The sequence below is a fragment of the Gopherus evgoodei genome, chromosome 6 (assembly GCF_007399415.2).
Source record: "Gopherus evgoodei ecotype Sinaloan lineage chromosome 6, rGopEvg1_v1.p, whole genome shotgun sequence".
NCBI classification, from domain to species: domain Eukaryota; kingdom Metazoa; phylum Chordata; order Testudines; family Testudinidae; genus Gopherus; species Gopherus evgoodei.
The window spans coordinates 44612985-44639047 of NC_044327.1; the positions used below are offsets into that span (position 1 = coordinate 44612985).

The following is a 26063-nucleotide window of genomic DNA, read 5'->3' on the forward strand; positions in this document are numbered from 1 at the left end:
TAACATTTTCTCCTTACGTTGGCATGTCAAGAGCCTGCTACAATGACAAACACTTATTAGGGTGTATTTTATTACAATAACTTGAAATATCATTCATAGTCATTCCAAGTAACCTTTTCCAATCTCCCATCATGAAAATCATCATTTGACCTTTACTCAAATCTTAGTTTCAGACTTATACTAGCCAAGTCTTTTCTGTAAAGAAATTAAAGGGGTATTAACATCTATAGACAAAGTTTATGAACTTTCCTGCAGCACTGAAACAAACTGAAATCCATAGGGTGAAATTTAGTCCTGTGGATAGGGCTACCACGTAAGCCTTTAAAATAGGGCGTAAATGAAACTTAAGTGCATAGGTTCGGCTGGGGTGATTTCCTTCAGGGAGAAAAACTCTGAAAATGAACACAACCTTATTCATTCAAAAAATCCTCCTGCACAGGATCTTACTGAGGACTTCCTATGAGAACAAATGCTGACTACAGCATTCGTGAGATATGGCTTTATGAAAAAGTTGGAAAACTTTAAAACAAAGTGGAGTGCCTCACTTTTCAAAATGCTAGTTCTCAAACAGGTTGTGAGAGTCACTTCAACTGTTGCAAAAATAAACTCACACCCCCCAATACCTCAAGCTATACATCATCATGGTGAAGGCAACGGACAACTTCCTTTTAAAGGAAGTTGGAGCCTAGCTTCCTTTGCTGGAATTTGGTGATGTGCTGGGCCTGGATGCTTTTGTCATGCTGATCACAGAACTCATGAAAGTCACTAGTGTGGTGTTGCTGCTTTAGGCTGCACCATGGGTGCATTTTGGCTTTAAACTTGTCTTAACTACCCCAAGGAGCAGCCCGTGTCAGAGGGAACCTCCACTGGCATGGGGTCAGACACCACTCACCATGAGCCTCATGCTGGCGTAGGATGGGAAATGGGCATGCTGATTACTCATGAGTACTGTTTTCAATGTAGAAACTCCCTCAGCCCCTCTAAAGCCTTGATCATGCTCTCATTAAGGTCAATGGCCAAATTCCCATTTGCTCCAAGGATGCAAGATTGGGGTCTACATCCCCATTTCCGCTCCTTGGAAATCCTCTTTTACATGCAAAGATTATTTCAGATCAGTGTAGTGCTGCTCATCCAAGCTGGACTTCTGTGTTTCTGAATTTCTCTTTCAGTACAGCAACAGCTATTTGCATGTTAAAGTCAAAAAGCAGAGTTCATCTATTTCCCTTTGCTGGCCACATTTCCCTAAACAATTCAATAAATGTCAAAATAATATCGCACAGCCAATGTACAGTTCCTTGTTGTCACACAAGGGGCTTTTGTAGAATGTGTTCTCATGGCACCACCATTTTTACATTGCCTGACTGTGTGTTTATATTTGCAATCTTAATTTTGTACTAACAAAACATTTTAGTTTAATTTCTATAGCTTTTACATGGGAGGAAAATAAAAAGGACAAGTATTATGATGCTAAGATGTGACATTAGTATTGCCAATAATCCTGTATTACAAGGGAGATCCCTTATTTAAACAGATAATTGGCTGTCCCATACAAAATCAGTATGGGATGACTTTTATCCTTTATTTCAACAGCATGGGGCCAGTACTCATGGTGTATCTTTCCACTCCCCTCCCGACCCTGGCTCTTCAGGGTTGCGCAGGGAAAGAAGACCAGGCTGAGGTCAAGGGCCAGGGTCCAGAGGAGAGGCCCCCTGCCGATTCCAGCCCTTGATCACAGCCCCATCCCACCCCTCTTTCTCTGCACAGTCTCTGTCTGGCAAGGCAGGTGGACTGGGCTGTGTGCCCTGGATCTGTTCTGAAGGGCCAGGGTCAGGAAGGGGCTCTCTCTGAGAGGGAAGTCAGTACTCCCAGGGTGTCGCCTCTCTGCTCGCAGAGTCTCTGTCAGCATCCTCAGCAGAGGAGCATAACTGCTGGTTGGTGGCTACTGCAGCTGCAGCAGTGGGGGAATGAGGTGGGCAGGGAGCTTGGTCCTGGCAGCCAATACCACCTGCCCAGAGCCCTGTCTGTTTTCCCTGCCGGACAGAGCTCCCTCCTGATTCCAGCCTTTCAGTATGGCCCCATTGGGTCTTTGTGCCCCCCGATAACCTTACTGCATCCCCCAGGGGGCTGTGCCTCATAGTTTGGGAACCTCTGGCTATAGTGGAACTAGTATTTGAAAGTCATTATCAGCTAACATTAGCTACAGCGCACTTTTACACGCGGTCAGGAAAACATTCGATGCAATTATGAGTGAAGCATTGGGAACACCAGACATTCCTCCTAGACATAAATAGAAAAAAAAAAGAAGAGACTGTGTATATATAAAAATCAATGGGAAGAAAAATACAACTAGGTTAAATCTGTCACTTGCAATTCTGGAAAAGCCTTTTGTACTTTGTGCCAGCATGAATTCACTAACAGGCATAGAGGTGAAACTGACCTGAAGCAGCATGCAGCAACTGATAGACATAAGAAAAACACGCAGGCCAAAGGCATGAAAAATATTAGCAAATTCTTTGTCTCTTCAAACACTAAAAGTGACAGAATTGCAGCATGCTTAATTACAAATGTTTGCCACACAAGTAAACACAATCTAAATTGTAACAGCATGCACTGTGGTAGTAAGCTTGCCAGTGAAATGTTTCATGATTCAAATATTGAGAACAAATTATCTCATTTAAGAACCAAAGCAGAGCTATTCGTGATCAATGTTTTGCCTCAATGTCTGTGGGAGATTGCTTACGGGATTTATTACCACCATTACCAGGACAGCACATATATATCTCTGTAGTGACCAATGCCTCAAACAAAGGTAATAGGAAGAATTTTCCGATGTGCCTACAATATTTTACCATAACAGATGGCGTTCAGTTCAAGCTGCTCGATTTTTATGAAGACGGTGATGAATCTGCAAAAGGCATTCATGATGCTAGTTTGAACTGCCTAGAGAAATACTAGCTTAATGTTAATTGCATTACTGCATACTCTGCTGATAATGCAAATATGAACTACAGCAAACACAATCAGGTGTATCAGTTGTTTATGTACAGGTAATGACTGAATTTTGAAGGCAAACTGCCCTGCACACATAGCCCACAATACCTGCAAACATGCACATGCTCAGCTGTCGGTTGACATAGGTTCTATAGCCACATAAATAAGAAGAAAACAAAGAAAGAAGAAGTGGGACCACTAAACACTGAGGATGGAAAGGAGGTTAAGGATAACCTAGGCATGGCCCAATATCTAAATAAATACTTTGAGTCAGTCTTTAATAGGGCTAATGAGGAGCTTAGGGATAATGGAAGGATGACAAATGGGAATGAGGATATGGAGGTGGATATTACCACATTTGAGGTAGAAGCCAAACTTGAACAGCTTAATGGGACAAAATCGGAGGGCCCAGATAATCTTCATCCAAGAATATTAAAGGAACTGGTGCATGAAATTGCAAGCCCGTTAGCAAGAATTTTTAATGAATCGGTAAACTCGGCTTGTACCGTACGACTGGAGAATTGCTAACATAGTTCCCATCTTTAAGAAAGGGAAAAAAAGTGATCCGAGTAACTACAGGCCTGTTAGTTTGACATCTGTAGTATGTAAGGTCTTGGAAAATATTTTGAAGGAGAAAGTAGTTAAGGACATTGAGGTCAATGGTAATTGGGACAAATTACAACATGGTTTTACTAAAGGTAGATCATGCCAAACCAACCTGATGTCCTTCTTTGAGAAGGTGACAGATTATTTAGACAAAGGAAATGCAGTAGATCTAATTTACCTAGATTTCAGTAAGGAATTTGACATGGTTCCACATGGGGAATTATTAGTTAAATTGGAAAAGATGGGGATCAATATGAAAATTGAAAGGTGGATAAGGAACTGGTTAAAGGGGAGACTACAACAGGTCATACTCAAGGGTGAACTGTCAGGCTGGAAGGAGGTTACTAGTGGAGTTCCTCAAGGATCAGTTTTGGGACCAATCTTTTTATTACTGACCTTGGCACAAAAAGCGGGAATGTGCTAATAAAGTTTGTGGATGACACAAAGCTGGGAGGTATTGCTAACACAGAGAAGGACCGGGATATCATACAGGAAGATCTGGATGACCTTGTAAACTGGAGTAATAGTAATAAGATGAAATTTAATAGTGAAAAGTGCAAGGTCATGCATTTAGGGATTAATAATAAGAATTTTAGTTATACATTGGGGACACATCAGTTGGAAGCAACAGAGGAGGAGAAGGACCTTGAAGTATTGGTTGATCACAGGATGACTATGAGCCGCCAACGTGATATGGCCGTTAAAAAAGCTAATGCAGTTTTAGGATGCATCAGGCGAGGTATTTCCAGCAAAGATAAGGAGGGGTTAGTACCATTATATAAGGCACTGGTGAGACCTCATCTGGAATACTGTGTGCATTTCTGGTCTCCCATGTTTAAGAAGGATGAATTCAAACTGGAACAGGTTCAGAGACGGGCTACTAGGATGATCCGAGGAATGGAAAGCCTGCCTTACAAAAGGAGACTCAAAGAGCTTTGCTTGTTTAGCCTAGCCAAAAGAAGGCTGAGGGGGGGATATGCTTGCTCTTTATAAATATATCAGAGGGACTAATATTAGGGAGGGAGAGGAATTATTTAAGCTTAGTACCAATGTAGACACAAGAACAAATGGGTATAAACTGGACACTAGGAAGTTTAGACTTGAAATTAAACGAAGGAGGAGCACATACAGCATCTGTAGGGTAAGTGACTGTCTGCAGTGTTTGGGTTTGTGTGTGTGTTTGGGGGTTACTTGCTGTGTGCTGAGCTTGTGTTTGTCAGTCTGTTTGGTTTGTTTGTTTGAAGGACCGTGTGCTGTAGCTGGCAGTTGGAGGTGGAGCTACTAGGAAGGTTTGAAAGCTAGAAGCCTCTGGTAATTGGCTGAACCCTAACCAGTGGGCGGGGCATTCACTCAGGCCAGGGCTTTATAAAGCTGTGCACAAGCGACCAGGGAGCTGCTAACAGGGAGTTTTGCAAGGGAGTTTGGAAGGGGGGGTCCCTTGTCAGTTCCATCTGTGACCCATTGGTCCCCTGAACCCATAACCTACCCCACATCGAAAACCTTTCTGTTTACAGCAGAGAGGAGTGGATAGGGAGCTGTAGACAGGAATTTGAGAGAGTTTGACAGAGGGAGGCTTACAATGGTGAGGAAGACCCGCAACACCTGTGCCAGCACTGCTTCTGTCTCCTCCATCTGCGCCTGTAGCCAGACAGAGCACCAAAGCATGGATGCTTTTACCCAGATTCTGGTGTGGGCTTGCAAAGACTGTAATTTGCAATTTCCACTTACTGATATCCAGGCTGGGGGTGGCATCCAATGTGAAAGGTGCCTACTGGTGGAATCTCTCAGGCAGCAGGTGGGAGAGCTACAGGAGGAGGTGGCCAGGCTGAGGAACATCTATGTCCATGAGCAATTCCTGGACAGTATCCATGTGGAGACAGCTGATGGTGCTGTCCCAGTTGACAGGACTACTGACACTCCAGTGAAGGAGGAGATGCCTCAGGGTGTATCTGACACACCAGTGGAGGAGGAGGCTCAGGGTGGACACAGCCAGCTGGTTACTTCTAGCAGCAGGCAGTGCTCCACCGCTGCTGCGAACCCTCCTGTTGTGGTAAAAGATAACCATTATGCTCTTCTTGATACAGGAGAGAAGAAATCACCCCCAACAGTTAAGGAGGTGAAGCCTCGTACCCCTAAGGCTGGGAGGTCTGCTGCCACCACTGATAAGAAACGTAGGGTAGTGGTGGTTGGAGACTCTCTGCTGAGGGGGACGGAGACACCCATCTGTCGCCCTGACCGTTCATCCCGGCAGGTATGCTGCCTGCCAGGGGCCCATATCTGAGATGTTACAGAGGCTTTGTCGAGGATTATCCGGCCTTCTGACTACTATCCCATGCTACTCATCCACGTGGGCACAAATGATACTGCGAGGTGTGACGCTGAGCAGATCAAGAGTGACTACAGGGCTCTGGGAGTACAGGTTAAGGAGTTTGGAGCGCAGGTGGTATTCTCTTCGATTCTTCCTGTTGAAGGTAGGGGTCCGGGCAGAAACAGATGCATCGTGGAGGTGAATGCCTGGCTGCGAAGATGGTGTCGCCAGGAAGGCTTTGGCTTCCTCGACCACGGGATGCTATTTGAGGAAGGACTGCTAGGAACAGATGGCGTTCACCTTTCGAAGCGGGGAAAGGCCTTATTTGCACACAGACTGGCTAACCTAGTAAGGAGGGCTTTAAACTAGGTTCGACGGGGACAGGTGAGCAAAGCCCACAGGTAAGTGGGGAACAAGACCTGGGAGATGGGTTGGAAACAGGAGGGAGCACGGGCTATAATGGCAGAGAGGAAGGAGGGTCAGGGCAAAGCTGGGAGGCAAGATCAAACCAGTATCTTAGATGCCTTTATACAAATGCAAGAAGTATGGGTAATAAGCAGGAAGAACTGGAAGTGCTAATAAATAAATACAACTATGACATTATTGGCATTACTGAAACTTGGTGGGATAATACACACGACTGGAATGTTCGAGTGGATGGGTATAGTTTGCTCAGGAAGGATAGACAGGGGAAAAAGGGAGGAGGTGTTGCCTTATATATTAAAAATGTACACACTTGGACTGAGGTGGAGATGGACATAGGAGACGGAAGGGTGGAGAGTCTCTGGGTTAGGCTAAAAGGGGTAAAAAACACAGGTGATGTCGTGCTGGGAGTCTACTACAGGCCACCTAATCAGGCGGAAGAGGTGGATGAGGCTTTTTTCAAACAACTAACAAAATCATCCAAAGCCCAAGATTTGGTGGTGATGGGGGACTTCAACTATCCAGATATATGTTGGGAAAATAACACCGCGGGGCACAGACTATCCAATAAGTTCCTGGACTGCATTGCAGACAACTTTTTATTTCAGAAAGTTGAAAAAGCTACTAGGGGGGAAGCTGTTCTAGACTTGATTTTAACCAATTGGGAGGAACTTGTTGAGAATTTGAAAGTGGAAGGAAGCTTGGGTGAAAGCGATCATGAAATCATAGAATTTGCAATTCTAAGGAAAGATAGAAGGGAGTACAGCAGAGTAGAGAATGGATTTCAGGAAGGCGGATTTTGGTAAGCTCAGAGAGCTGATAGGCAAGGTCCCATGGGAATTAAGACTGAGGGGAAAAACAACTGAGGAAAGTTGGCAGTTTTTCAAAGGGACGCTATTAAGGGCCCAAAAGCAAGTTATTCCGATGGTTAGGAAAGATAGAAAATGTGGCAAAAGACCACCTTGGCTTACCCTTGAGATCTTGTGTGACCTACAAAATAAAAAGGCATATAAAAAATGGAAACTAGGTCAGATCACGAAGGATGAATATAGGCAAATAACACAGGAATGCAGAGGCAAGATTAGAAAAGCAAAGGCACAAAATGAACTCAAACTAGCTATGGGAATAAAGGGAAACAAGAAGACTTTTTATCAATACATTAGAAGCAAGAGGAAGACTAAGGACAGGGTAGGCCCACTGCTCAATGAGGAGGGGGTAACAGTAACGGGAGACTTGGAAATGGCAGAGATGCTTAATGACTTCTTTGTTTCGGTCTTCACTGAGAAGTCTGAAGGAATGTCTAGTATAGTGAATGCTTACGGGAAGAGAGTAGGTTTAGAAGAGAAAATAAGGAAAGAGCAAGTAAAAAATCACTTAGAAAAGTTAGATGCCTGCAAGTCACCAGGGCCTGATGAAATGCATCCTAGAATACTCAAGGAGTTAATAGAAGAGGTATCTGAGCCTCTAGCTATTATCTTTGGGAAATCATGGGAGACGGGGGAGATTCCAGAAGACTGGAAGGGGGCAAATATAGTGCCCATCTATAAAAAGGGAAATAACCCAGGAAACTACAGACCAGTTAGTTTAACTTCTGTGCCAGGGAAGATAATGGAGCAGGTAATCAAAGAAATCATCTGCAAACACTTGGAAGGTGGTAAGGTGATAGGGAATAGCCAGCATAGATTTGTAAAGAACAAATCGTGTCAAACTAATCTGATAGCGTTCTTTGATAGGATAACGAGCCTTGTGGATAAGGGAGAAGCGGTGGATGTGATATACCTAGACTTTAGTAAGGCATTTGATACAGTTTCGCATGATATTCTTATAGATAAGCTAGGAAAGTACAATTTAGATGGGGCTACTATAAGGTGGGTGCATAACTGGCTGGATAACCGTACTCAGAGAGTAGTTGTTAATGGCTCCCAATCCTGCTGGAAAGGTATAACAAGTGGGGTTCCGCAGGGGTCTGTTTTGGGACCGGTTCTGTTCAATATCTTCATCAACGATTTAGATGTTGGCATAGAAAGTACGCTTATTAAGTTTGTGGACGATACCAAACTGGGAGGGATTGCAACTGCTCTGGAGGACAGGGTCAAAATTCAAAATGATCTGGACAAATTGGAGAAATGGTCTGAGGTAAACAGGATGAAGTTCAATAAAGATAAATGCAATGTGCTCCACTTAGGAAGGAACAATCAGTTTCACACATACAGAATGGGAAGAGACTGTCTAGGAAGGAATATGGCAGAAAGAGATCTAGGGGTCATAGTGGACCACAAGCTTAATATGAGTCAGTGTGATACTGTTGCAAAAAAAGCAAAAGTGATTCTGGGATGCATTAACAGGTGTGTTGTAAACAAGACACGAGAAGTCATTCTTCCGCTTTACTCTGCGCTGGTTAGGCCTCAACTGGAGTATTGTGTCCAGTTCTGGGCACCGCATTTCAAGAAAGATGTGGAGAAATTGGAGAGGGTCCAGAGAAGAGCAACAAGAATGATTAAAGGTCTTGAGAACATGACCTATGAAGGAAGGCTGAAGGAATTGGGTTTGTTTAGTTTGGAAAAGAGAAGACTGAGGGGGACATGATAGCAGTTTTCAGGTATCTAAAAGGGTGTCATCAGGAGGAGGGAGAAAACTTGTTCACCTTAGCCTCCAATGATAGAACAAGAAGCAATGGGCTTAAACTGCAGCAAGGGAGATTTAGGTTGGACATTAAGAAAAAGTTCCTAACTGTCAGGGTAGTTAAACACTGGAATAGATTGCCTAGGGAAGTTGTGGAATCTCCATCACTGGAGACATTTAAGAGTAGGTTAGATAAATGTCTATCAGGGATGGTCTAGACGGTATTTGGTCCTGCCATGAGGGCAGGGGACTGGACTCGATGACCTCTCGAGGTCCCTTCCAGTCCTAGAGTCTATGAGTCTATGAAGGTTTCTAACCATCAGAGGAGTGAAGTTCTGTAACAGCCTTCCAAGGGGAGTAGTGGGGGCAAAAGACATATCTGGCTTTAAGACTAAGCTTGATAAGTTTATGGAAGGGATGGTATGATGGGATAGCTTAATTTTGGCAATTGATCTTTGCTATCAGCAGGTAAGTATGCCCAGTGTTCTGTGATGGGATGTTGGATGGGATGGGATCTGAGTTACTGCAGAGAATTCTTTCCTGAGTGCTGGCTGGTGAGTCTTCCCACATGCTCAGGGTTTAGCTGATAGCCATATTTGGGGTTGGGAATGAATTTTCCTCCGGGGCAGATTGGCAGAGGCCCTGGAGGTTTTTTGCCTTCCTCTGCAGCATGGGGCATGGGTCATTTGCTGGTGGATTCTCTGCAGCTTGAGGTCTTCAAACCACAACTTGAAGACTTCAATAACTCGGACATAGGTTAGGGGTTTGTTATAGAAGTGGATGGGTAGGGTTCTGTGGCCTGCTTTGTGCAGGAGGTCAGACTAGATGATCATATTCGTCCCTTCTGACCCTAAAGTCTATGAGAAACAACTGTGTTGAAAATTTACAGCAATTTTTCTGTGTCCGCAATATGCAGGGAAGAACTCCCAAGAGTTTTGAGTTTGTTGACATTGAATGGAAAGAAGTAGTGCGACATGTGAGTACAAGATGGCTATCCCTTAATCCAGCAGTTGATCAACTTTTGAGAAACTGGCCAGCAATTACAGCCTACTTCAAGTCACTACAGGAGTCTTGTCTAGAAGCATTAAAGAATATGTTCATATAAGATGGCAAGGATGCCTGCATGTGTTTTTTTCCACAACACATCTTGTGTCTTTGATGTACTTGTGAGAAACTTGGAAGCATCAAAACGATGCGTTGCTGACTGACGTGTATGTGGAAGTGTGCCATTTTAAGCTGAAGATGCTGAACGAGAAAGAGGATTTGTTTTTTGGATTCCAAGCCAAACAATTGAAGAGAAAGCTACTATTACAACAAAAAGCGAAGGTAAAGCAAGCCAACATTAACTTTTATGACTCTGCTTTTGTACATCAATAAATGGTTTGATTTCTCTACTGACAATGCAGTGATGAAGCTGAAATCCATGGGTCTCTACGACAAGCTTAGTTTCTCAGATCACGAGGACAGAACGGATGTACTCAAAATGAGGAATTCTGCACCAATCGAGATGTGATCAAAACATCACAAAATAACATTTCCAAATCTATCAGTGAAAAATGGATGTATGTGTTTCAGAAGTGTGGAAAAGAAAACTTGAAAAACTTGTTCCAAATTGTGTAGTTTGTACTTAGTGTATCATGATCAAACGAATTTGTAGACAGGATTTTTTTCATTAATGGGGAATAAATGGTCTGACATACAGAACAGATGCAACATAGATTTAGTTAAAAATGGACTCCAAATTTGCATAAACGTCCAGTTATCCTGCAAAGATTTTTTCATCTCTGCACAGCAAGACTGGGAGTTGCTGAGTTTTGCAAAAAGCAGCAAGAAATAGCCCTGGCAAATGTAGGTGAGTACTGCTTCTTATATTATTATTACTATTAATAAATAATAATAATAAATCATCACCATCATCATATAGGGAAAAGTTGGGCAAAAGTGCTAAGAAAACAGTCCCTTATTTTTGAAATACAATACTGGCAACCGTACAAGCTTACTCTGCCTGACTCCATTGATTTTAAAAGACACCACATTATAGAAGTACATAGTTAGGGTGTTCTGCCCTTCCTACAATGTGCAGAAGCATGAAAGAGCTTGCATAAAACAAAGTTGGGTGTGGCTGACTGTTTTCTCCCTCGAGTTGGTAGAGATGGGGTTGCCAATTTTGGTTAGATATATTCCTGGAGGTTTCATCACATGACATATTTTTAAATTAAAGATTAAAATTTAATTCCTGGGGATCCAGAACAATCTGGAGGGTTGGCAACTCTAGGTAGAGAGGGCCACCAAGCCCCACACACCATACCTAGGTGCTGTATGTTGGTGGTACAAACTACCAAAGATGACATTTTAGTTGTTTACAACATGGGGTTTATTATTTATTCTTTTATTTATTTTATTTTAACTTACTAGGAAAACATTTTCTTGCCTGCCTAGGCCAAAACTGGCTGAAACACTTTTCCTGCAATTTTACAAACTACTCACCCAAAATCAGTTTTGGGCTAACACTAAATGTGGCCTATGTCAGGATTAGAGCTGAAAGAACTTTTTAATAATCTAATTTAGGTCTTTAGGCATATCTCAAATGTCTCATTTTGACAGAAATCACTCATTTATGTACCAAAGTTCCCACACATATTTGGTATCCTCACACATCTGTGGTTAAAAATTATTTACATCAATTATAGAAAGAGTTGTTTAGAAAAGTCCAAACACCAACCCACACATAACCAACTCCTGAAATCCTGAGCATTTGATGTCAGAAGGAGTTTAAGATGTCAAGCCTCTCAGGATTTGACTCACAAATCGTAAACCTCTAGCTTCAATTATGAAGTCATTTTACTAACTGTGTTTTGGAGGTAATCTTTTCCATCTCCATTTCTTCTTTCCTAACAATCTTGATATGCTAATCAGTGTGTGTATCGGAAAGAAAACCAGTCCCTGGAGTATATGGAGATTGATATTTTATCCTCTCGGTAGAGGAGCAAAACATTGATACCTTCAGTGAACAAAGATGAAGAGAAAGGACCTGTTCTCTTTAGGCAAGATTCTATTTTGCATTTCTTTTACACAAAATCTATAGTTAATAATTAGGCATGTAATATTCACTCTGTTTCAGTGAGTATTGTTTGCAAGTTGAGGGAATATTTAGCTTTGTGAATATCAAGAAATAAAGCAGTGAGCCATAGCAGAGTGTTCATTAATAAGTTATTTTTGCACTTCAAAGGCCAAGTGGTTTCAAATGCCCAAGAACTGCCACAGTAGTGTTGGTGTCACTAAGCATAACCCTAAGTAACTCGGGAGGGTGGAAGGCCACAAGGGTATGGAGCCTTCCTGGTTTTAGGCCTCAGCAGACAAGAGTCCCTCCATGTTTGAACTTTAATGGACCTAAAAGGCCAGGTGTAACAGCCGTTATTAGTTGCAACAGTTTTAACTGGTCTAAAGCAGAAATAATGAGGCCTGTGCACCTTTAGCAGAAGGACAAGATAACTTGCAGAAGGAAAAAACTTACTAACGAGTTGCTATGGCCAAGATTACTTAAGGCACCTGCGCTTACGTAATTGCTACAGGGGGAGGAAGGGGGGGGGAGAAAGAAGAAAGAAAAAAAACGTATAAAAAGGGAAAAGCCGCTTGTGTAGGGGTGCTGGATCTGAGGCATGTCAAGTCTCCCAGCACCGCTTTGAGATCTCAAATAAACTTTGCTTGCTTCTCCATCCTGGTGTGTGTTCATTGGTGCTAAGCACTCCAGGCATGAACCACTGTTGCTTGCCTCGGGCACCCTCTGTGCCTGCAACAGTTTTGGCGTCCCTGGGTAGGCCTCGAGGCTAAAAATCAGCCTTGCCTGGACCCCTCTCGGTGGCCGGCGGATCGCGGCGACGACCGACGCCCAGCGGGCACCGGTGACTTCACCAGGGGCCTCGGCGGAGACACAGTTCGACCGACCCCAGAGGGCACAATGGTGCAACGCACTCGAGTAGTGGAGAAGCAGTTGAGGGCGACGGTGAGGAACCAGTCCCTTGGATAAGGTAGGAACAGTCCAGTGGTCTGGATTTTTGCCTGTTAAGACCTGGGGACACCCAGTGTCACCCTAGGATATGGGGCAGGGACAGAGTACAGGCAGGGCATGGTGTACACCCTTAGAATGCGTTCTAGCAAATTGGGAAGTGTTTGGATCAGATCCACTAACTAAAAGCAAACTAAAAAGTTCTGTATAGTAGACTGGCCTCAATACCAACTAGAGGACCAGAAAGGTGGCCACTGGAAGGATCACTTAATTATAACACAATCCTCCAATTACTCCTGTTTTGTCAGCGAACGGGTAGCTTCTGAAGCTGTTTGTATGGAGAGCTCTTGTAAAAATCCCCCACCGTAGCTCCTGTTCTTCCCCCTGTGTGGCGGAATGCATGGATTCAAAAGCAGGTTAGGGATAGTGCAGGGACAAAGGAGGGACCTGTTTAGAAAGGGGAGACCCTATTTCCTAGTGCAATCTCTCCCTGTTGCAGCTAAAAAGCAAGATCAGATGCAGAATGGTACTGGGGGCCAGTGTGAGTGACTGTTACCAGAAGACACCCAGAGTACCCTGTGAAGCAAAAGCTCGTGACCAGGACTACTCTAACGCAAGCCCAGTAACTAGTGGATCTTTAGGACGTCCGACCCATGATGGGCTGACTCGGCCTGGCATCGTCTGGTGAGGAAGCTGCCTGGGTCTAGGAGTGTGTGTACCCATCTTCCCTTCCCCTTTCCTTTCCGTGTGGGCTACTGACAGTCTGATCATCTCACTGGATGCAATCAGAGTAAGTGGTGCCGTCTCCCAGAGACTAGCCGACGCTCTTTGCTGAAGGGAGGTATAGGAGGGTCGTGGCCATTCTCGTTAGCCTCTCCTGTGTGAGTACCCTGTAGGGAAAAATCCTTAGTTTATGAGCCGCTAGCGCGGACAGGGCACCCTCCCTGTGTGTGTAAGTGGAAAAATGGGGCGGGGGGCAGTCTCAACATTCCATCTCACCCCCTAAGGGTACCCCGTATTACATGTACATACATTATGGTTCATCAACCTGCAGGTATTTAGAGAATTGGAATATTTACATGCATGAAAATCCATCTAAAAACAATGCCCACTAGAAGGTACTTCAATCTAGATAAGATCATACATCTAAGAGGAGCGTTTAATCACCAAAAAGCCCTGACACAGCATGAGCAAATTTCTCTATTGAGGAAAGGAACGGGTTAATTTAAAAATTATCTTGGCCCAGGGATGGAAGGGGGGGGGTTGATCTGCGTTCAAGGTCAAGAATCAACGCAGACTATGCTAAGTACAAAGAAAAACTGTTTTCAGCCCCAGCTGGCTGTGAAGGAAAAAATATAGACAGAGGAGAACAAAAGGCAATACAAGTTACAGAACTGAGATTACATTTGCAAAGCTTAACTGTCCAGAAAGATCCAACAGTGTGTCTTTGTGACCCCGGAGTCGGTGTGGCTTGGTGACACCCAAGAAGCCACAGGCAGCCGACCTGGACTGGAATCTCTGAAAGAGACGCCGCAGGAGATTCCAGGGTGTAAGAGAACAGCCCTCCCAAGAGCAGAAGCATGTTGGAAATTCTTGACAAGCTGTATATAGGATAATCTCCCATCCACCTCTCCCCCTTCTCTGACCATTATACACAGAAGTGGCCAGCATGGACGTACATGTGTGAGTATGAAAGGGGCTTCAGGCATTAATATTTTCCTGAGTGATGAGGGAGCGTTCCCAACACTCTCCGTTGTTGTTTTATTATTGGAGCTTTAAAAATTCAGTTATATGGTGTGTTTTCTTTATCTTCCCCCAATGATCCTGTAGTGTCAGCCTGATCACCTGACACAAGGGATAGATTGGTAACAGAAATTTGTCACAGTTTGGTGAGCAATTAAGAAGGGGGGAGCCCTGCAGAATTTACACCATCTATTTGTTTTACCTTTGTTATTTTATGTTTGCATTGCTTGGTACTGTTGGTGTTATATGTTGAGAACTGCATGAGTAAAAGTGAGTCCTAATAGGATAAGAAAACGCTATCTGGTTCTGTTCTGTTTAACTGATTACTGTTGTTTGTCTGCTCTGTTCATTTGGGCGTTAGGAGTGTGGGCGGAACTGAACCTCTCGTTCGTAATTCCTCAGAGTGGAAGCTATGCGTGCGAGGAAGCTCTGAGGTCGAATTGAGATCCTTCTGTCCCGTCCCCTGTAGCGGTCAGTGTATAGAAGTGGGAAAGTCTGGCTTAGACTGTAAGGTCCTCTGCTCTGTGTAATTCTCTCTTCTGTTTAAGTGTCAGCAGACAGATGGATGGGTCTTTGGGTAAACCCTCTAAAGGGGTTTGGATTATATGTTAAGTAAATGGCCTTTGTCCAATGGGCCATGTGTTTTTGTCCAGGCGACAAGCCTCACGAGGGAGGACTCGGGTAGTCTTGTGAGTAAGAATGTTTAAGGGAAGAGACCAGGAGGGGTGGAGGCTAGTTGAGAAGCCCACCCTCCTAGCTAAACTGGTAGTGGAACAAGTTGGTGCCCATGGAAGGGACGGTTCAGCAAGAAAAGCAGGATCGGGCCCAGGAGGGCAGGCAACAGACAGAGAGATTGGAAAACAGACTGGAAAACTTTAAGGGTGTAGTGGAAGCAAGGAGTCAGTAAGTGTGAGCATGGGGATTTCAAATACCCAGGACTTACTTGGAATGGTGAGTTAAGTTGATAAAAGTGGCTGTTGGGAGACAAGCAAGTGATTTAAGGAAGAGTGAGAAGTGAACTCTGTAGTTGCTGGAGGGAACAGCAGTTGAACTTTGTAAAAATGCTAAAGAAGAAAGTTCTTGGTGTCTGTGAAATGTTTGTAAATAAATTCAGCCAAAGAAATTATTGGATTGCAATCATTTGGTTTGGCTATGAACAATTTAGTTGAGTTAGCTGAAGAATGTATACAGTGTTATGTAATTGAAAACCTGGGCTGCCTATGAAACAAATACAAGAAAATATGGGGTAATTCCTCTGTTTTGCCTGAAGTCAACAAGGATATTTGTATATTTCAAGTGATGATTGTCTGCCCAGAAGGGGTGGGTAGACCTCTGTTTTTTTGTCTTTCAGATAACCAGAGAAAACTGAGGCTAGCTGAACAGCATTCAACATACCATGCATTTACTGGCACAATAGGAATCATGTTTTGTGTTCTATGTTCTGTCCTGTGGTGTTTGTCTTGTGGCTGGAATTGTTGCATTTAATATTTTCATAGAATAGTCTATTTTAAAATCAAACAAAAAGGTTAAATTAAAATGCAGATACTTGTCTTGTTCAACTTGGAATACAAAGTGTTTGGATAAATCAAGAGAATGTGATATACTAAAGTCTAATGCATTTCCTTAAGTAAGGAAAAAGAAACTTCATGAATGAATTAAACTGAGAAAAAAAATAGCAAGCTCAGGCTATAGATAAGACACTGACTCCATTCAAGGACACTGCTCACAGTTAAGACTTGGCTAACAACCAGGAAAAGGAGGGCTTGAATTTGCCCACGCAGCTATGAGATTTGCAAAACACTGCCAGGCACTAATGAAATGTGTTAAAGTTTCTTTTCTCACAGGCAAAGAAGCACTACCCGAATACCCTAGCAGCCCTGCCACTCCTTGGAACCAGCAGACGGGATTGATGTAAAGGTCCACCAACGAAAGACTGCTCTGGCTCCACCCTGGAAAGGCTCTTATTAAGTCCCGCTGACTACCAACACTGCTGTGAAGTGCCAAAGACTGACTGCTTGGACCCAAGATTCTCACTGCAAAAAGACCCCTCCACATCGGGAGAATTCTCCTATTGATGCTTAGCCTACTTCACCTTTAGCTCCACTGTGCCTTCTGGACAGTAGGGAAAAAGTACAAGGTGAAGTGCTAGTAACCTCTCCCTTGTCCACTGACAGATCTACTGTGCCTTTGAATTTTTCTAGAAGAATCAAAACCATTACAGGGTGATGTGCTAGTAACCTCTCCCCTGTAGGATGCTGAACCACGACTGTTTCGGGAAAGAAGAAGGAACACTCAGAAATTGCCAAAGTCCAGGAATTCCTGACTAGAAAGGACATTAAGAACTGACCCTGGTGAAGAAACAAAGAATTATACACTGGCTGGAGGACATTTGTGGGACCCATGCTTGGGAGTGTGGTATTGATTGGAGCTTGGGGTTTATTCTACAGGCTGCGCCCTGTGTCCTGGAGAGTGACTAATAATGTAACCCCCCCTCCTATGCTATTAATGTCGATGCCTTTTGAAAGTACCTGAGAATAGTTAAATAACAGGTGTATTATAGTACTACACCAAGGAAAGATGGTATTGAATATCACTGAGGCTGGGAAGGCATTGCAGTGGGATCTAGTATGTTTAGGAATTCGGGATTTCCTGAATGACCAGCTGATGGTCATTTGGAGTGATCTTGAGTACCAGACTTGGCCCACTGCCCTTACAGACGCATCAGAAATACTATCTGATCTGTGATCGAGACCTACGTGGACACTTCCCGGGTGGAAGTGTGGCTTCCCGGGTGGAAGTGTGGCTTCCCGGGTGGAAGTGTGGCTTCCCGGGTGGAAGTGTGGCTTCCCGGGTGGAAGTGTGGCTTCCCGGGTGGAAGTGTGGCTTCCCGGGGCGGGGTGTGCGCCCTTATAGGGGATGAATGCTGTACTTATGTCCCAGAAAGAGCACAGGATATTAACAAGCACATCCTGTTAGCCAAACAGGCTTTTGAACAGTGGAAGGCCCAGGAAAGGCAACCCACTATTTCTGGTTCCCTCTGGGGCTGGTTACCCAACCTGGGAGGACTAGGGGAAGGCATTGTTCACCTCCTGCTCACTGGTGTGGTGTCGTATATTGTTACTCTTCTCTTGCTTGCTTGCTGTAAAGCACTTCAGCTCCCTAGAGCTAAACCACATGTTATTCTTTAAATGTGAGAACACTCAGCCAAAAGTTTGTTGAGTATTCTCAAAGGAGGGAGTTGTTGGTGTCACTAAGCATAACCCTAAGTAACTCGGGAGGGTGGAAGGCCACAAGAGTATGGAGCCTTCCTGGTTTTAAGGCCTCAGCAGACAAGAGTCCCTCCATGTTTGAACTTTAATGGACCTAAAAGGCCAGGTGTAACAGCCGTTATCAGTTGCAACAGTTTTAACTGGTCTAACGCAGAAATAATGAGGCCTGTGCACCTTTAGCAGAAGGACAATAACTTGCAGAAGGAAAAACTTACTAACGAGTTGCCAGGGCCAAGATTACTTAATGCACCTGCCCTTATGTAATTGCTACAGGGGGAGGGGGAAGAAAGAGAAAAAAAACTTAAAAAAAGGGAAAAGCTGCTTGTGCTGGATCTGGGGCATGTCAAGTCTCCCAGCACCGCTATGAGATCTCAAATAAAACTTTGCTTGCTTCTCCACCCTGGTGTGTGTTCATTGGTGCTAAGCACTCCAGGCACGAACCACTGTGCCTGCAACAGTAGGGTGACCAGATAGCAAGTGTGAAAAATGGGGACCAGGTTGGGGGAGGGGTGTTAAAGAGGCCTATATAAGACAAAACCTCTAATATTGGGACAGTACCGATAATATCAGGATGTCTGGTCACCCTATGCCACATTAGCTTGTTAAATACATACCCTGAAATGGTGTATTCCTGTTAGAGCAGGGGTGGGCATACTATGGCCCGTGGGTCAGATCTGGCCTGCAAGCGTTTTAAGCCAGCCCGTAAGCCACACTACGTGGCTCAGCCCTGCTTTGGCACTCTGGCCAGGGCACTGTGTTGGGGGCCGCACCACGTGGCTCAGCCCCGCTCCAGTGCTCCAGCAGGGGCACAGGGTCGGGGGCGCATCACATGACTCCTGGAAGCTGCTGCATGGCCCCACTCTGGCTCCTTCGTGCTCCAATGGGAGCTGCAGGGGTGGTGCCTGTGGATGGGGCAGTGTGCAGAGCCTCTTGGCCATGTCTCCGTGTCGGAGCCAGAGAAGGGACATGCCACTTGAAGTAAGCGCTGCTCAGAGCCTGCACCCCTGAGCCTCTCCCCTTGCCCCAACTCCCTGCCTCAGCCCTGATCCCCCTCTCGCTCTCCAAACCCCTCAATCCCAGCCCAGAGCACCATTCTGCACTCCAAACCTCTCATCTCCAGCCCCACGCCAGAGCCCACACCCCCAGCCAGAACCTGCTTCCCTTCCTGCACCCCTCCCACACCCCTGCCCCAGCCCTGATCCCACTCTGAACCCCTTGGTCGTAGCCCAGAGCACCCCAAACTCATCATCTCCAGCCCTATCCCATAGCTCGCACCCCCTTCTGCACCCCAACACCAATTTTGTGAGCATTCATGGCCCGCCATACAATTTCGATTCCCTGATGTGGCCCTTAGGCCAAAAGGTTTGCCCACCGCTGTGTTAGAGCCTGGGGCTCATTCCTTACACCTACTTAACTTTGTAGTATAGACCTGCCCTCTGTTAAAATGTAGATTTAAAGACGTTATAAACCACTTTGATGGCATATTTATCTTTTCATTATGTTCCCAATGGAATGATCATTATTTATTATTAGCAGTGGTAGAAGGATAAAAATAGTAAGGAAAATAGAATTGCTACTGTGAGAACAGTGGTTCTGATAAATTGGCCTAGGGAGTGTGGATTTGGAAATGCAGGAAAGTTATTTGTGGCAATGCCTTTTGGACCCAGTTTTGTATGTTTTGCCTAAGGGGGCTGATTGTGGTGGCACTGTAGTAATATGTATTTTTCAGAGCTTGTCTACACAGGAAATTGTAGCTGTAGACAAGTCCATAAATCTTCTAGTTACATCATCTGAGAAACCCTGTGTGTTATAACAATACTTTAAATGGATATGGCAGTAGGAGGGCGGTGAAGAGAGGAAATGAATAAGAAAAGCAAGCAATTCTCTGTCTGCACAGCTAGATAATCTTTGCCTTTGGACTGACGCCAGTTAGTTAAGTCAAACATGATGAGGCAAAAAGTGAGTTAATGTGTTGTGGGGGGGGGGGAGGGGAAAGAATTTGAGCACAATGAGTTTAAATTAATTCCTGATGCAATTTCACGAAAGTCAGTAGAGTTACCCCAGGGATGTGTTTAGAATAAAAGTTTTTGCTCATACATCAGTAAGAACCTTTGCACTTTTAACACCTGTTCACTCTAACACAAAGGTCCACTGGTTTTGAAAATGGCTTTAAAACATGCTCTAAAGCCACTAGATGAAACACTTTCAAAATCATTGTTCAGCATGCACCCTGTTAGTGCTCTGCACTGTACAAATTCAGCTGTGCTGGTGGAACTAGGTTCAGTACTCACGTCCTGCAGCAGAATTTAGACATGGTTCTGCAACATGCTTGAAAAATTGCTTAGTGAGAAGACAGACCCAGTCACTCACAAATATACTATGTTATCTATCCTAACCCAGTTTAAAATGAGAGTGTGGACGATGAAACCAATATAAAGTTCTGAAATGACAAAAATGAAAGTAAGTGAAAGCAGGATCCCCATATAGCAGCTAAATGCCAGCATTGGTATTGTATATGATAGGAGGATGAGGAAGAAGAAGCGCTTTCTTTGCCTTTCCCAGATCTCATGGATCCAGGAAATGAGAAACAGGAAACAGCCTGAATTTAAAACAATACAAGGAAAATAAACTTCCCCTATCTAACTGGTTTACTGTAAAACCAAAGCAGAGCTAATACAAATGTGTCAGACGTTGCCAAATAATGATGATTACAATGTGTCAGCTTTTCTGGACGTGTTTTGCAGGATGTGAGTTAACTGCAGTACTAACAATAGTTGTAACTCAGTCATTTTATCCTTGAGTTTATATGAGAATGTTAAGGCCTTTTAAAATAGTAAAAGTAACATTGCAGAGAGAGCTCTGCAGATATAGTAATACACCGAACATGCTAAACAGTGAAATACAGCTAATACTGGCACACACACTCTGCTGCCACCCCACAAGCCACTGGGTCAGAGGGCCTGATGGTAGTGGAACCCCTCCACTAGTGAGGAGGATTATGAACCCAGTGGAATCGGACCAGTGCAGCTCCATTGCATGAGGGGATAGGAATCTTGGATTGCACTCAGGAATAGGTATTTCCTGTGCATTGTAGAACCCAGCTTTTAGATCAGGGACGGGCAAACATTTTGGCCTGAGGGCCACATCAGGTTTCCAAAATTGAATGGAGGGCTGGTTAGGGGAGGCTGTGCCTCCCCAAACAGCCATGCATAGCCCGGCCCCCGACCCCTATCTGACCCTCCCTGCTTCTCACCCCCTGACAGCCCCCCAGGACTCCTACTCCATCCAACCCCCCTTTCCCTGTCCCCTGACAGCCCCCCCAGGACTCCTGCCCCATCTACCACCCCCTGTCCCTTGACCAGACTCCCAACCCCTGACTGCTCCCCACTGCCCCATCCAACCAGTCCTCTCCTTCTTGACTGCCCTCCCAGACTCCTGCCCCCATTCAACCATTTCTGTTCCCTGCCCTTTGACTGCCCCAACTCCTATCCACACCCCTGACCACCACCCTGAACTCCCCTACCCTCTATCCAATCCCCACTGCTCCCTGCCCTCTTACCGCGCTGCCTGGAGCACCAGTGGTTGGCGGCGCTACAGCCACACCGCCCAGAGCACCGGGTCAGGCAGCGGCTCTGCAGCTGCACTGTCCGGCCGCCCAGAGCATTGTGCCAGCGGCGCAATGAGGTGAGGCTGCGGGGGAGGAGGAACAGCAGGGGAGGGGCCGGGAGGTAGCCTCCCAGGCCAGGAGCTCAGGGGCAGGGCAGGAAGGTCTCATGGGCCGCATGTGGCCCATGGGCCATAGTTTGCCCACCTCTGTTTAGATCCTCGCTACACCTTAGCATGCAGGGTTTTGCGGGGACAAAGCAAGGATGAGGGGGTGGATTCACAAGAGAAACCACACACAAACTCATGTAGATATAATGCATCAGGAATAGGACTATAGAACCACAGCACAACCTCAAAAGAAAATTCCTTACTTCTCCTTTCCCTGATGTTCAGACTGTGTAGGAGGGGGAGGATTTGGCCACACGGTTGTATGGTTGTGCAGTCTGCACACAAGCCTTTTACAATACTGTTATTCTTTGTCCTTGGATATGTCATTTAACCTCTCTGCCTCTGCTTCTTCATCTATAAAATGGGGGAAATTCGTATTTGACCTTGGTATTGAGTGCCATAGGTGGGTATAAGGCTTTGTAACAGGATAGCCTCTGCTCTGTACATAATACAGTATAGTTTAGATACAACATTCTGCAATGCATGGACGATGACAATGAATAATGGGGAAGGTGGGAGTGTGGTTTATACAAATGAAGATTGTCATGAGATTGCTTGCATTTGAACAGCACACGGTGAGTTTCTTCCTTATTAATTTATTCTACCTGAGATTTGTATTAGGATGCCCCGGAAAAGTAAGTCCTTGTTAGACAGACTGGGAAATTAAGTGGGTTTTGAGGAAAGGAAGCAGAGAGCTTTCCTTCTTGGCAAGGGGGTTTGTTAGTGTTTGGAAAGCTGTTTGAATGTGCTACAGAAATGTCAGGTATTCCTTCTGCAGAAAGGGCCACATAAGCTTATGCTGATGAGGATTAAGAAAGTTTAGTAAGAGACAATGTGGTTTCACAGTGCAGTATGATCACATGGTTAACAATTCTGTGGCCAAACTCTGCCCCCTATTGCACCACACAGATGTAACTTTAATTGTTTTTCAGGGGTTAGCCAAGATCAGAATTTGACCCAATCAGCTTGTGTGTTTTAAACAAGTGTTCTCTGATTAGAACAGCCCTGCAAAGTGGTGAGCTCAGAGAATTCTCACTGGCTTTAAGCAGTCAGAATGAAACTGAACATGTGCCTGTCCATTCCTGCGAAACATGGGTGGTTTCCTTTTGATGCAAGCTTTAGTTTTTAAAACGCATGATACGTGAATACAATCAGAGAGTAAATGGACCATACTGGCTGCATAAAGTGCTGGGGGATTGCTATTCTTTTCCCCTCTGATGTTCTTGTGGCATCATACAAATAGGTTAGAGGTGCTTTGCCTTGGAAATCTTGACAATTTCATCTGCTATATCTCCCTGATTCTTCCAACAGCTATATGGATCTGATGTGAGTATAATGCTGCTAAAATGTAAAATGATTTCTGCTGCATTTTGTGACTAGCAGATAACAGCATTCCTACTTGGATTTATAGTCAGATTATCTTGCTTGATTTATAGTCAGTTTGTCTGGTTTCAGCTGGTTTGGTGTCCATTCAGATTTCAGACCAGAGATGGGTCAGAACCAAAACAACTTCAAACCCTGGGAGGGAGGGTTTTAGAATCTAAGCCTGGATATGGATCAGAATCTTACAAATAGGTCCTCTCTATTTCACAGGCAGAGCAAAAGCCATGGTGGTGGGGAGCAGCTTCAACTGGTAGATCAGTATGTTGCAGTTTCTGCCTACCTATTGTTCTGCCAACGTTTATCTTACTCTGGTTTACAGCTCAGGCTTATCCTGCCTTGCTTCCAATTCACTAGGAGTTTTAGAATGTGTCTCCTACAAAGTCGTGTTTGCTTTCTTTTACTTTGTATTAATCCCTTATTACATCCTGCATTCCAGGGTCACTGTTATACCTTGGCTTTTTGAAATCCTGGCCCCACAGACATCAAGAGCAAAATCTCCATTGACTGCATTGGGGTCAGGATTTTACCCCAGGTCTTTTGGTCCACAGTCCAGTACCCTATCTGCCAAAACATACTTCCTTTCACAGTAAAGGTGGAGTTGAGCAGTGGTATACATAAACAATGTTGCACAGATGATGCTCCATATTATAATAAGTTATTTGTCTGCCTTACTGTCCTCTCACAATATTCACAGGTTGGGGGACTCTATGCTGGGAAGCACTGATTCTGAAAAAGCTTAGCGGCGTTGTGATGAATAATTGGATGAACATGAGCTCCCAATACAATGCTGTGATGAAAAGGGTTAATACAATCCTGGGATGCAAAAGGAGGGGAATCTCGAGTCAGAGTAAAGAGGTTATTTTACATCTATATTCACTACTGGTGCAGCTGCTACTGGAATACTATGCCTAGTTCTGGTGTTCACAATGCAAGAGTGATGTTGAAAAATTGGAGAAGGTTCTGAGAAGAGCCACGAGAATAATTAACAGATTAGAAAACCTTCCATATAGTGATTGACTCAAGGAGCTTAATCTATTTAGCTTAACAAAGAGAAAGTTAAGGGATGTCTAAAAGTACCTGAAAAAGGTATGTGATGGGTTGGATCTCAGAAACCCCCCTGGGACTGCCACCTGATGTGCTGAGATTACCTTTGAGCCCATTTTCTCTAGCAGCTTGGAACTTCAGTAACCTGTCTTGCTGAGCCAGACATGCTAGCCTGTTGCAAACACAGACCCAGGTCTGAACCACATCCCACAAAAGCTGCAGGCTTAACTGAAAACAACTCAGTGCTCCTGGCTACAGCACCCAGATACCCAGTTCCCAGTGGGGTCCAAACCCCAAATAAATCCGCTTCACTCTGTATAAAGCTTACTGAGGGTAAACTCAAATTGTTCACCCCCTATAACACTGACAGAGAGAGATGCACAACTGTTTGCTCCCCCCAGGGGCGACTCCAGGCCCCAGTATGCCAAGCGTGTGATTGGGGTAGCAAGCTGCGGGGGGCGCTCTGCCGGTGCCGTGGGGGTGGCAGGCAGGGTGCCTTCGGTGGCTTATCTGCGGAGGGTCTGCTGGTCCCACGGCTGGTGGGCCTCCCACAGGCACACCACCGAACGCAGCCTGTCTGTTGTGCTTGGGACGGCAAAATGCTTAGAGCCACCCCTGGCTCCCCCAGATATTAATATTTGCTCTGGGTTAATAAATAAGCAAAAAAGTGATTTTATTAAATATAAAAAGTAGGACTGAAGTGGTTCCAAGTAATAACAGACAGAACAAAATAAATTACCAAGCAAAATAAAACAAAAACACGCAAGTCTAAGCCTAATACAGTAGGAAACTAAATGCAGGTAAATCTCACCCTCAGAGATGTTCCAGTAAGCTCCCTTGACAGACTAGACTCTTTCCTAGTCTGGGTCCAACAATCACTTCCACCCCAGTAGTTACTGTCCTTTGTTCCAGTTTCTTTCAGGCATCTCTTTGGGATGGAGAGGCCATCTTTTGAGCCAGCTGAAGACAAAATGGAGGGGTTTCCAGGGTCTTTTATATTCTCTCTTTTGTGGGCAGAAACTCCTTTGTTCTCCCGTACAAGATCACAGCAACAAGATGGAGTCTGTAGCCACCTGAGCAAGTCAGGGCCACCGAGAGGATTCAGGGGGCCTGGGGAAAAGCAATTTTGGGGGGCCCTTCCATAAAAGAGTTGCAATACTATAGAATACTATATTCTCATGGGGGCCCCTGCAGGGCCCAGGGTACATTGCCCCACTCTCTGGGTGGCCCTGGAGCAAGTCACATGTCTATGGATGATTCAGCTTTTTGCAGGCTGACACCCTTGTTTACATGTTAGTTTGAACATTTCCAGGACAGCTCAGATGTGCACTGGCGTCTCCCAAAGTCCATTGTTAGTTAAGTACTCCCAATTACTTGAATAACTCTTTCACACTATGTTGACTAAATCTGCCTTATGTGCTTCCTACAGCAAACACTTTAATACAAACAGAGCCAACACTCATAACTTCAGATATAAAAATGATACATGCATACACATAGGATGAATATATTCAGTAGCTCATAACCTTTGCAAAGATGTTACGTGACATATCTAGCATAAAACATGTCATATTTATACTCATAAGCATATTTCTATAAAGCAGCATGGCGTGCAACGTCACACCCTCCTCCTGAACGTACTGCCAGAGACATGGACACTGTCTATGGCGAAGGCAATACATGTAAAATCCTTTGTGTTTCTGGTCACACCCTCTTCCAGTACTTTTAAACCTTATGTCATTGATAGATATTTTAGCAAAGTTCAGGGTTCCTGGTCTCTGGGTGCCTGAAAACGTGTTGGAGTATAGTACCAGTAACAGAATGCAGATAGCAACATAGGTTAAAGTGTAAGTCTTGGCATTTAGCCACCAATGCCATGAGGTGGTGTGCCTCA

General features: G+C 44.6%; 1 protein-coding gene across 1 annotated transcript in view; it reads left to right on the forward strand.

Annotated features, from left to right (window-relative positions):
- The first annotated feature begins 22799 nt into the window (after window positions 1-22799).
- The window catches only part of LOC115654003 (programmed cell death 1 ligand 2-like), a 34030-nt gene continuing 30766 nt past the window's right edge, over window positions 22800-26063 (forward strand). The window contains exon 1 of the mRNA XM_030567907.1: window positions 22800-23068. The gene's annotated coding sequence lies outside the window, so the exon portion shown is untranslated. The remainder of the gene's footprint in view (window positions 23069-26063) is intronic.